This window comes from Triticum dicoccoides, chromosome 2B (genome assembly GCF_002162155.2).
Source record: "Triticum dicoccoides isolate Atlit2015 ecotype Zavitan chromosome 2B, WEW_v2.0, whole genome shotgun sequence".
In the NCBI taxonomy this organism is placed as follows: domain Eukaryota; kingdom Viridiplantae; phylum Streptophyta; class Magnoliopsida; order Poales; family Poaceae; genus Triticum; species Triticum dicoccoides.
Genome location: NC_041383.1, coordinates 41,044,479 through 41,053,824, shown reverse-complemented (window position 1 = coordinate 41,053,824; position 9,346 = coordinate 41,044,479).

Genomic DNA, 9,346 nt, shown 5'->3' with positions numbered 1-9,346 from the left:
AAAAGAAGCTTTGCCGTCAAGGGACAGACGGCAAACCTGCCACATGTCGCTAGCCTGTGCTGCCATTGGCATTTTGTCGTCTGGCCAACAGGCAAGTTGACGGCAAAGAGGTGGAGTTTTGCCGTCTGGGCCAGCCCCACCTGACGGCAAAATATGAGTCTTTGCCCACTGGGCCACGAGCACCAGACGGCAAAGTATGCTTCTTTCCCGTCTCCCTATATTGATAGTTGACGGCAAAGATAATAGACTTTGCCGTCTGGTTGGACGGCCGGTAGACGGCAAAACACTTGACGCCGTCCGTCAGACCGTCCGTTCCGTCTGGTGCAACTTTTTGTCGTCTGTTTTTACAGGCTGACGGCAAAAATGTAGACTGACGGCAAAGTCTTTGCCGTCAGGCAAAAAAAACAGCAGATGGCAAAGTATTCATTGCCGATTAATCTTTGTCGTCTACTTCTTGACGGCAAACTCTTTGCCGTCTGGATTTATGTCTTTGCCTACTATTATCCACATGCGGCAAACTAGCAGTTTCGTGTAGTGATAATGCATTGTCTTCACACTTTGATGTTGGCCTCCACAAAGCAAAACCTGCCATGTGCATTTGCATTCAAACACAAGTCATCTATATGCACATTTTCAGGGGGAGTCTCGTCTTATGTATGAAGACAATACTGTGATGGTCGTCTGCTACTTTATCTGCTATTCTGTGATGCAATGATAAATCTCCCATGAAGTCATTCTACAGACGTCCATTTTCCATTATGCATATCATTATCTTCTTTACTTGTCTATATGCATATACTACAGGAAACTGCTAATTTGCCGTCTGTGAGTGGCTTTGCCATCAGATTTTTGTCGGGGTAGACGGCAAAGAAAGTTTTGCCATCAACTGATGACAGCAAAGCATGCTTGGTGGCAAATGTCTACTTTGCCGTCTGTCTGCGTGGCGGTTGATGGCAAAGCTAGCTAAAGAAAGACGGCAAAAAAAACAAGACAACAAATAGGCTCTTCGCCATCTGTTGTTTTGCCGGGTGACGGCAAAGGGTGGACGCGTGTCTAGCCTGACGGGCGGTAACGGTGCCCTAGGTTTGCCGTCTGTTTTTGTAATCTGCTAACGGCAAAGTCAGTAGCTTTGCCGTCTGCCTTCAACCCTGCTGATAGCGAACTAATAGGAAAAAAACTGGCACCGAGCCTAGCTTTGTCGTCTCCATTTCTTTTCCCGTGACGGCAAATTAATGAAACTGTAAAAAAAAGAAAACCCCCCACCCGACCGCATCAGACCCCTGTCTCGACCCCGCTAGCTAGCTATCTGCTGCCACCGCCTGTCCCCGCCTCCACCGCGCCGCCACAGCTCGCCAGCCTCCACCCCGCCGCCGTCGGGGCCCTTGTCCACTACGCACCCACAAGTCCTCCTCCAATGGCGCGACCGCCCCCGGGCAGTCCTCCCCTGCCCTAGCGCCAGGGCTGCCGTTGGCAGCACCGCCGGCGGCTACCGCCTACGCATCCGCAGCCGCTGGTCGCCACCGAAGCCGGGCACCACCTCCCCCTCTGCCCTCAGCCCCTCTGCCCGACACCACGGTGAGCACCGCTCCCCATCTCTGTTCGTATTGTTTTAGATGGATAGATGTATGGACTGCAGTATATGTGGATGGATGTGTAGATGGATGATTTGCTGATGGAAATTCAGGTAATCGAATGACAAGTGATATGTTTCCATTGACACTGCCTATCATGAACGACACAGAAGACATGCTCTCTTTTTTATATGAAGGAAGCACTTGCACTGCTTTCAGTATGTGATATGAAAAAATTGCAAAACAGTACAGCAATAGTCAGATTTTCTCGTACAATTTCTGTCATATGAAACAACAGGGAACAAATCATGCAAAACCACTACTCTTGACAAAAAATAACTGGCTTTGCTGCACCCTGAAGATCGACTTAAAATTTGACACTGGACTTAACCAACACAACATTTCTTCTGATAAAGTGAAGCAAAAAAATTTGATTGATGCTCATTAGGAAATTAAATGCTCAGTTTCTTGCTTATTTTCTTTAGGTTAGGTTTTGTTGAACTGCAAGATGATGTTCACGATGTTTTTATTAGATTGTTCTGCGAGTGCTTATGTTGGTTGTGCCGGTGCTTTTCATGTGCAGGGATTTTCTCTTCACCTCCAGGAACACTCCTCCCCTGCCCTAGCGCCACGGCTGCCGTTGGCAGCACTACCGCCGGCTCCCGCCTCCACATCCGCAGCTGCTAGTTGCCACCAAAGCCGTGCACCACCTCCCCCTCTGCCCCACGCCAAGGTGAGCACCGCTCCCCATCTCTGTTCGTATTCTTTTAGATGGATAGATGTATGGATTGCAGTACATGTGGAGGGATGCGTAGATGGATGATTTGCTGATGGATGTATCCCTTTCCATTTTCTTCTGCCTAAAATTTTCAGTACAAGGCAGCCTTGTGTGTGTCCATAATATGGTTGTTCTACAAGGAAAATTTTCATTTTAATTTTGATTGATGCTCCTTAGGAAATTAAATGCTCATTTTCTTGCTTATTTTCTTTAGGTTTGGTTTTGTTGAACCACAAGATGATGTTGATGATGTTTTTATTAGATTGTTCTGCGAGTGGTTGTGTTGGTTGTGCCGGTGCTTTTCATGTGCAGGGATTTTTCTCTTCACCTCCAGGAGCATTGTTTGTCTCGTTGCCATTGCCATCGTCATTCGACTACCGCCTCTACGTTCTAGGGGTGAGCTTGACTGTCATCTCCTCCCCCTCCTCTATTTGCTTTGTTCCGGTCGTCGTGCCGATGTGCACTAGACTTTATTTTCATGTCAAGTCTCGCAACCTAGCCGTCTCCCGTTCAAAAGGGTGGCATCTATAAATATGCATGTCTTTGCATATTTATAACCGTCATCCTTTCGAATTGTCCACGTTATCCATGGACAGCACGAGTACGTGTAGATTGGGTTTAGTTTTCCGTGCTCTACTTTGGTCCTCAGCAAAATTTTGTCAGCGCCACCTTGTTGTTCTCCGGGTGCACATTCTCTTGGCTTGTTGTTGAGACGTGTATCTGGAGAACGCGGGGAGGTGCTGCCGAAATTTTGCCTCGGACCGGAGTAGAGCACGGGAAACGAACCCAATCTACACGTACTCGGGTGGGATTAGGACCCATCTTTACCTATTAGAGATAGGATTCAATCCATGAATGCCCGTTTCCCTTTTTATGGTAATAAATTAAAACCATGGCGTAAATAATATGACAATGGTAATTAGTTGTGTATCTAGTCTTAATTACAATATACATATCTTGATGAATATGAATTTGGTGCCCCTACTCTCAGTGCAAGTACCAATATGGATGATCGTGAGTGGATGTACACTGGCCACCCTAGTCAGGCTGGCATGACCACTGAATGGGTGACGAAGGCCAATGAATTTGTAGAGGCAGAATTTGCTAGAGGGCAAAGAAAAAGTTGGTGCCCCTGCTTGAAGTGTGACAACGGCAGAGAACGGGCAAAGAAGACGATGTGTAGGCACCTGCTGAAGCATGGGTTTAATCGTGGGTATACCCGGTGGACCCTTCATGGCGAGCCTGAACGTAGCAGAGAGGAGGTGGTGCATCGGTGAACCGACAACAATGCTACCGGGATGATTGACATCATAGCTGACTTCAATGATGCACGTGAAGAGGGATCAGAGGAAGAACCGGAGGAGTCTGCGATGGCCTTCTTAGAAATGCTGAATTCCTCACAACAACCTCTTCACGACCACACAAACCAATGTCAGCTGGATGCCATTGCACAAGAAATGTCTATAAAGACCCAGTTCAACATGAGCAGAGATTGTTTAATTCGATGGTGACATCTTGGGGTTGCTCTCTCCTCGAAGGTCACAAACTGGCTAAAAGCTGGTATGAAGCAAAGAAAATCCTTCGTGCACTTAAGATGCCCTATGAGCAGATACATGCTTGTCCAAACGGATGTGTCGTATTTACGAAAGAGTATGCGGATGACAAGTATTGCGCTAAGTGCAAAGCCTCTAGGTATGTCGAGAGAGACCTCAGTGGTGGTACGAAGAAGCAGAGTAAAGTCCCCGCAAATGTTCTTCGATATTTTCCAATCTTGCCAAGAATTCAATGTCTTTACTTGAACGAAGATACAACCAAACAGATGACATGGCACAAATATGGGATAAGATGCGACAAAGATGATCATGGGAGACCGATGTTGATACATCCGTCTTGTGCCCAAGCATGGAAGAGTTTCGATCAAATACATCATGAGAAAGCAAAAGAGGCAAAGAATGCACGAGTTGCCACCGGACTCGATGGGTTCAATCCATTTGGTATGGTGTCAAAGACATATAGTTGTTGGCCCGTGTTTGTTGTTCCCCTCAACCCCCCCCCTTGGCGCCGTAATGCAATGCAAGCACATGTTCCTGTCGTTGATAATTCCAGGGCCCAAGTATCCGGGGAAGAATATAAGTGTGTACATATAACCACTGATAGATGAGTTGAAAGAAGCTTGGGTGAATGGGATACTGACATATGACGCTGCTAGCAAAAAGAACTTCACAATGCATGTTTGGTACCAGTACTCACTTCATGACTTACAGGCGTATTCACTTTTCATGGGGTGGTCTGTGCATGGGAGGTTCCCATGCCCAAGGTGCAAGGCAAGCATGCAGTGTCGTTGGTTATAGCATGGTCGCAATAATTCTTGCATCGATTTTCATAGACAACATTTGCGTCCTGGCCATCCATTCAGACAAGACAAGAAGAACTTCATGAAAGGTGAAGTCGTTGAACACTCGGCACCACCTGAGATGACGGGTGAACAAATTCGTGATCAACTAAATGCTCTCCAGCCTGATCCCAAATGTCCAGGGTATTTCTTGGGATATAACGAAGAACACGCGTGGACTCATAAGCCATGCTTATGGGATCTCCCCTACTTCCACCAGTTTGAGCTTCCACATAATATTGATGTAATGCACACTGAAAAGAATATCGCCGAGGCCATTTTTGGTACATCGTTCAACTTTCCTGATAGAATGAATGATAATACTAAGGCTAGACTTGATGTAATGAAGCTATGTGCTAGACCCAAACAAAACGTGCAACAACCCGAGGGCAAGAAAAACTAGAGGATGCCAAAGGCGAGGTTTGTTCTTACTAGGGAACAAAAGAAGGAGATACTCATGTGGTTCAAAACTTTGTTGTTCCCTACTGGGTATGCAGCGAACCTTATGAGGGCAGTGAATCTTGATAAATTGAAGCTCAATGGGATGAAGAGTTATGATTGGCACATATGGCTTGAGCGGTTAATGCCGGTGATGATTCGAGGCTATATCCCTAAGGATGATTGGGAAGTATTGGCAGAGTTTAGCTATTTCTTTCGTGTTCTTTGTGCTAAATAAGTATCTCCTACTGTGATAGATGAGATGGAAGAACGGGCCCTCGAGTTGCTCTGCAAGCTAGAGAAGATCTTTCCACCGAGATTCTTTAATCCGATGGAACATATGATTTTACACCTCCCTTCCGAGGCAAGAATGGGTGGCCCTATGCAGAATCGTTGGTGCTATGGACTTGAGAGAATGCAGAAGACTCTTCGAGCTAAATGTAGAAATAAATGTAGAATTGAAGCCTCCATAGCCGAGGCATTCTTGGCATAGGAGATTACAAACTTCACGACATCACGTTATGCGGCCAATATTCCAAGCTTGCATAATGCAAAGTCTCGATACAATACTGGCGACCCTAAACATGAATCCAAGCTCGGCCTCTTCAAAGGGCAACTCGGACCTGTGGGTGCTTCTGGTTCAAAGAGTTTGGATCCGAAAGAGTGGAAATCGCTTACGTTGTATATCCTCACCAACCTTCAAGAAGTGCGGTCGTACATTGAGTAAGTGTCTGTACATTATGTAACATTTACTCACATGTTTCTCTCTTAACTCCGCTCATTTCTCATTGGGCAGTAAATTCATTGCCCAATTCTCGAATTGAGGGGTCGAACGTGATTCACTCGAAGAGTATGAGCTTCTTGCTGGTGAAGGAGATGATGATGATGGTTTCATTTCTTGATTCAGAGAAAAGGTAAGGTATACTTCTTGGAACACTTTAAGTTGTTATTACGTGCGACTAATACACCTATCCTTCCCTCTTAAACTTGTAGGGTACGTCAATATTGGACAAAGAGTTGAAACAAGTTGCTAATGGGTTTGACTATAAGGTCGGTACATTTGATAAATACGACATCAATGGGTATCGCTTCCGCACACATGGGAACGAGGAATGTCGGGATGTTCTAAAATCAAGAAATACGGGAGTGTCGGCTATTTGCAATGGAGTTGAGTATTATGGAAGACTTAATGAAATATACGAACTGCATTACTTTGGGGCAAATCCTCTGTAAGTCGTTGTCTTCAAATGCCATTGGTTTGATCCGGAGAAGGTTAGGCGGAGGGATGATATTGGGCAAGTCAAAATTCGACAAGACAACAAATTAGAATGTGAATATGTCTATATTGTGGCTGAATAGGCGACACAAGTTTTTTATCTCAAGTACGCATGCCAAAAGAAGTACCTTAAGGGTTGGGATGTCGTGTACGATGTGCCGCCACATGGTAAACATCCTTCCCCCAGTGAAGAGCATTATCAACCTCACATCGACCCTAACACATATGATGGAGAGTTCTTCCAAGAAGAACATGGGCCTAGAGGCCGTCTCAACATCCATCCACACATGGAAGTACACATTGACAGTGAAGAAGAAGAAGTCGAAGAGGAAGAAGAAAAGGTTACGAACATGGAAGACCTCTCAATGCTTGAACTATTACGTCTAGGCATTGCCGATGAAGGTGACGATGACGGTCAACATGAGGACAACATCCTTGACGACACGTATGATACTGATGATGAGGCTAGAACTGACCTTGAAGAAGAGACGGATTGTGATCCAGATGATCCTGACTTTTTTTAGTCATAGTGTTGAACTGTAATGTTGGTTTTGTACTAGTTGCTTTACCATGACCCAGATGTAGATATCAAACATGTTGTAATGTTGAATTTGTAATACTTTTGAACTTATGCTTATCTATTTGAAGTATAATGTAGTTTTTTTACTATAATTGCCTGGTAATTCTCATTGCATATATTTTTTGAACTTATGCTTATTTATTTGAACTATATTGTATTTGTACTATAATTGCATTGCTAATTCTCATTGCGACAATGGTTTGAACTTATGCTTATTTATTTAAACTATAATCTTGTATTTGTACTAATTGCTTTACTTTTTGTCATAACAAGTGAGTGAAGCATGGTGGGCCCGCAAAGGAAAAAGCCATCGCTCCCCCTAGCGAGATCTTTGCTTGGCAGTTTTATCGCCGATCCTCCGCCTTCCTCTCATCCTCAGGCTCATCGAGGAAGAAGAAAAGGCCGAGGAAGAGGTGCACGTGGAGCAAATGCTAAGAGAAACCCGGTTCGGCCTCCCTCGCCACCACCTGCCATGGCATCGCTTGAGGATGAGAGGGTGGAGGACGAGTCGGTGTCTCACTCCCCCGTGTCTGAGAGGGTGGAGGATGAGCCAGTGTCTCACTCCCCCGTGTCTGAGAGGGTGGAGGACGAGCCGGTGTCTCACTCCCCCGTCTCTCAGATGGTCGAGGAAGAGCGGTTGTCGTCGGAGGCCTCTAACGAGGAGGTCCCGACCTCTAACAAGGAGGCCTCGACCTCTGACGAGGAGCATGCTGGTTTCATCCAAGTTGAGCAGGGTCGGTCCGTGTACCTATGTGGTTCCTAAAGCCTCCCGGAATGAGGGCTTCCTGTGGATCATAGGCCATGTATTGCTCCATGTGGAGAAACGTAACTAACTTTGGCTTCCCATTTTCTACCTTCAATGTATGCAACAATTGCTAATAACTTTGGCTTCTCATTATGTAGCGGGTGGAAGAAAGGTGGAGCTAGCTGGGGAAAGTACCGACTCGTGAACGGCGTCCTTGGGAGCCTCATTAAGGAGCATTACCCTGGCATGGTTACTTTGCCTGGGGAGGGCAAAGTTCCGGAGCCAGCACGGACCTGGGACCACTACAAAGCCTATGAGGATATTGGTGTAGCCAACAACATCGAGTTTCGCAACAAAGCCGAGTGGGTCTTTGCCGAACTTTGGGTAATCATTAAGTTTCCTTCACACTATCTAGAAAACTATATTTACTTTATTTTTCTTAATAGAATGCTAGCAGACTATAATACTACAGCAGTAGGAAAACTATCTAGAAAACTTAGATTTAGATTTTACTTTATTCTCCTTAACAGAATGCTAGCAGACTATAGTACTACTGCACGAAACTAATTTTCTCTATATTTGTAGGATTTCTATAGATGCGAGGTTGGAAAGTTGGAGGAGGCACGAGCGATTGTCAACGGACATTGCCCGAAGCTTGTGCGTAATTTGATGCATGAAGCGCGCCCTTTGGCCGTCCGCAAATATATGGCAACTCAAGGCTATAAGAGTCTTGATAAGACAGACGGTAGGGGACTCCGTCTTGAGAAGGACAAGTACATGCAGGTAAAGCATATTCATCCTTGTTATTTCCTCAATAGGCTGGCACTCAATTTCCTATTGACGTATATGAGATGCAATTGATCAAGTAGGTTACTCTGAGATGGTGCGTCCATAAGGGGGAGTGTTGGGAGCGGATCATGGACTATTGGTGTTCCAAAGAGTATTGGGCGAAAAACAAAGATTATAGAAATCGGCGAGGCGCAATGCTGGATCCACCACATCATCAAGGCAACTTGAACGTTATGGAGTACGGTGAACGTTGGTTATATCTTACTTCCCATATCGATTTGTTCTTCATAAGTTTTTTCTTGTCATACATGTTGCCAATCCTTGTGATGAAATCTTAATCATGTTGCTTTGGTTGCAGGCGTCTCACCATAATGCTCCACTGCCCAACCTTTTTGTCTCGTATGCTTTGGCCCATAAGGCACCGTACAGAACAGCCACGCCTTACGATGAGAATGACACAGCGTGCGCGTACTCCAGCAAGACCGCCTACGATCGGATGGAGAAATTTAAAGGGATGTCAAAAGAGTTGAAAGGGCCCGAGTATGATGTGACAACAGAGCCTCTTGACCACGCGTTGGTCTTGATCTCTGGAGAAGGCAGGAAACATGGCAAGGAAGCAATTGCAGGAGGCATGTTCCCTAGATCCTCCCGTAGCTCTCTCCCTGAATACAAAGCTCGGTTAGGTATCTCAAAATCTTCTACATATAAACGCTCGACTCCAGCTATGGTTGAGACGGAGGTATTCTATACAAGTCCTTCTATATATGTTTGTTTCTT